The following is a 3,821-nucleotide window of genomic DNA, read 5'->3' as shown; positions in this document are numbered from 1 at the left end:
CCCTTGGAAGAACACAGGAGCGACTTCTGGCAGCCACGAGGCCGGGCTCTGTGTGTTGAACACTCACATTGCCTTGCAGACACCTGCATCCACCTTTGGTTTTGCCCCTTTCCCCTGCAGACACCAGTCCCTCCCAGCGTGTGGCTGACACGATGCCTTGCCACATGCACAGCAGCACCCATGTGTTCTTGCTGGCTATAGTGCTTGGCACCTCCCAGTGAGCACACGGAAGAGACTCTGGAGGAGACAGAGCACGATAGCAAGGAAAAACCAGGTACTTTCCCCATGATTCTCATGCCAAAGATAAAAGCACCAAAGCGCCTGCATCCCACCCTCAGAACTGATCCTTGCTGTTTGGGTTCTCCACAGCAGCAGTGAGCACAGAGGGGAACACTGAGCAAAGCAGCTTTAGGAGCTGTGTGGGGAACGAAGGAAAAGCAGAAGAGAGATGAGACCCCGTTTGCTCTCCCCACCAAAAGTCCCCAGCACATCCCAGCAGCATCCAGTACCTCCCAGCAGCATCCAGCACATCCCAGCAGCATCCAGCACATCCCAGCAGCATCCAGCACATCCCAGCAGCATCCAGCACCTCCCAGCAGCATCCAGCACATCCCAGCAGCATCCAGCACATCCCAGCAGCATCCAGCACATCCCAGCAGCATCCAGCACATCCCAGCAGCATCCAGCACATCCCAGCAGCATCCAGCACCTCCCAGCAGCATCCAGCACATCCCAGCAGCATCCAGCACATCCCAGCAGCATCCAGCACCTCCCAGCAGCATCCAGCACATCCCAGCAGCATCCAGCACATCCCAGCAGCATCCAGCACCTCCCAGTTTGCTGGAACCTGCTGACAGATGGCCAGAACATCCCAAGCTCCAGCTCTTGGAGCTCCTTGTGTGGCTGGACACGGACCCTGCCAAGGGCCTGCACTGAAATCAGGGGTTTCCTCTGCCTGAGCCCCACTCGCAGCATCCCTGCAGCACGCTCCCTCCCATGGGATGGGGCCACAAGCTCAGGGTTTCTCTTTCTCCTCCTTTTCACCATCCTTCTCCACCACTTTGCTACTGGGATGAGGCAAATGCTAGGCTGAGATAGCCCAAAGGAGGAGATCAGCCCCCTGAAGGCACTGATTCGGGGTCAGAAAGGAGCAAATGCTTTGGCATCACCCTGCAGACACAAGCAGGTCACAGGGATTTGGCTTTACAGTGACAAAGGTGTTAATGAGGAGGTAGGCTGCTGTGGGATGGGTTGGAGGCTCCTCTAAGGACAGCCTGATGCTGTCACTTACACATCATGTGTGTCTCTGAGGAAAAGTGCCAATGTACAAAGAGCACCTTGGATGTCACTGCATCCCACTGCGCTCTGTACCTCCATTCCAGCCCAGCCCATCCTCATCTGGAACATAACTGGAGGAGGGGAGGGATTCCTGTGGTGTTTTCAGCAGGGTTTTAGCAGAGGATTTGATATCATGAGACAGCAAAACCCAAACCCTCCCCTTGCAGGCCCTGCAATGAGACCTGGGTTTGTGTCCTTAGGTTGCAGTCCATGGGCCATGAGCTTCTGTCTCCATAGCTGCAAAGATGTGAATCCCATTGTTTGTATAATGAAAGCCTCATCACGTAACTGGGAGCTGCTGCTTTCATATAATGGGCCAACATGGGGATACTGTCATTAAAAGCACAAGTCTGGCAGCAGTGTTTGTGCTCCTCCGGAGACCAGAGCTGCTGCTCCAGCAGTGGGTTTCCTGGCAGAGCCCGCTCTCTGCAGCCTTCCCCCTCCCCAGCTGCAGGGAGAGCGCTTCCCAAGCAGCCCTGCAGGCTCTCTGGGAGCTGGGGCATCCCAAGAGGGGAGCAGTGGGAACTGCCCCAATCCATCCCTCCATGCAGAGGAAAGGGGCTGCAGGGCAGGGGAGGTGACAGGCTCCTCCTGGGAAGGGAAGGAGAGCAAGGGATTGCCCATGAGCAGCCAGGCTGGGGGGGAAAGGGAGGAGAGATTGGCTTTGGGGCATGGCTTTGGTCCCCTGGGCGTTAGACCCACTGCTGGATCCAGAGCAGCACAGGGACCCTCCATGGACCTGCTTGGTTTTTCAGCTGTACACGAGTGGGTTCAGAGCAGGAGGCACCAGGGGACGAACATCAGCCAGGAGGGTGCAAGTGAGGGGATAGGGCTCTTCCCAACCCTGTGGGTGATGGACAGGCTGAGGAGCGGGGTGTGGAGGATCAGGAGAGCACAGGGTGGGAGATGCACGGGCTGACAGCTTTGGCTCGTGCTTCCTGAGAGACGATGCTCAGGAGGGCCCTGAGGGTCACCACGCAAGGCAGGAGGATGCTCAGGGGGTCCCGGCCCTTGGTCAGTGTCACCGTGGACCAGGACATCCCCACACAGCAGCCCCAGCATGTCCTGGTGCAGGCAGGAGTGAGACAGGGCCCGGGCCCTGCAGAAAGCAGCTTCTGAATGGGGACAGCAGCAGAGAGCACCACGCAGATGCCCCGCATGAAGATCACCCCCTTGCCTCACTATGGGGGAGCTCATCAGGGCAGAGGTGTAGAGCAGAGGGGAGCAAACAGCACAAAGTGACCAAAGCCATGGCCCCAGGAGCCCTGACTCGGAGGCACAGAAGCAGTGGCTGAGGAGCATCTGCAGAGCACACGCCTGGAGCACAGGGAGGTGGGCTCAGACCAGAAAATGGGCAGCATGGTGGGAGGGACAAGGCCAGGTCTGCCATGGGCAGCATGGAGGGCAGGTAGCACATGGCTGTACGGAGCCTGTGCTCTGTCTGCATCACCCAGAGCAAGGTGCAGCTCCCCAGCACCATGAGGAGGTGGAGGCAGCAGAGGCAATGCCACCCAGTAGCTGCTCACTGCCAGACTGGGAATGCTGGTGAGGACGAAGGTCGGGTGACTGGACTCAGTCCCACTGGAACTGAGATGACATCTCAAGAACAGATGGTCTGAGAGGCTGGAAATAACGACGTAATGGAACAAAAGCCCTGCTATGAGGCACCCCAGGCACCCCATCTGCAGTGGTGCTGGGAGGACAGGCTCCAACAGCCAAAAACCCTGTGTGCAGCTGCCCTCATGAACAACCGTCACATCAGCCTAAAGACACAGCGGACCAGTCCCAGGCTCAGTCTGGGCTGTGCACAGCAGCAGATAAGGAGGAAGGAGCACTGAGGTGTTTAACATCTCTCCCCCAGTTGTACTCCATCCCCAGCCTTTAAACTGCAGGACCATGGAATGGGTTGGGATGAAGGGAGCTTAAAGCTCCTCCATTCCCAACCCCTGCCACAGGCAGGGACCCCTTCCAGTGGAGCAGCTTGCTCCAAGCCCCTGTGTCCAACCTGGCCTTGAGCACTGCCAGGGATGGGGCAGCCACAGCTTCTCTGGGCACCCTGTGCCAGCGCCTCAGCACCCTCACAGGGAAGAGCTTCTGCCTAAGAGCTCAGCTCAGTCTCCCCTCGGGCAGGTTCAAGCCATTCCCCTTGGCCTGGCCCTACAGGCCCTTGTCCCAAGCCCCTCTCCAGGGTTCTACAGTGCCTTTGCCCCCATCCCCCAGGAGCAAGGGGCATCTCCTTGGCTTTCTTTACACCCTCACTTCCCTCTTTTGCTGTCTCTGTTCTCCCTCTCCCACCCTGCTTGGTTCTGTTTCAGAGCGCGTTTCCCCTCACCCCAGGGCACTCAGCTCTGTATTGTCCCCGTGTGACTCTGTCCTCTGAAGTGGTTTCTGAGGACCTGCACCATGAGCACAGCACCAACGTGAGCCCAGCACCACTGCCTGCAGACAGAGCTGCTCTCCCACTGCTGCCTTTCAGGCCTGAC

Source organism: Neopsephotus bourkii, unplaced genomic scaffold (genome assembly GCF_033783945.1).
Source record: "Neopsephotus bourkii isolate Nb327-2 ecotype Australia unplaced genomic scaffold, CSIRO-AGI_Nbou_v1 NB_614, whole genome shotgun sequence".
NCBI classification, from domain to species: domain Eukaryota; kingdom Metazoa; phylum Chordata; class Aves; order Psittaciformes; family Psittacidae; genus Neopsephotus; species Neopsephotus bourkii.
This window is presented reverse-complemented; position numbering follows the sequence as displayed.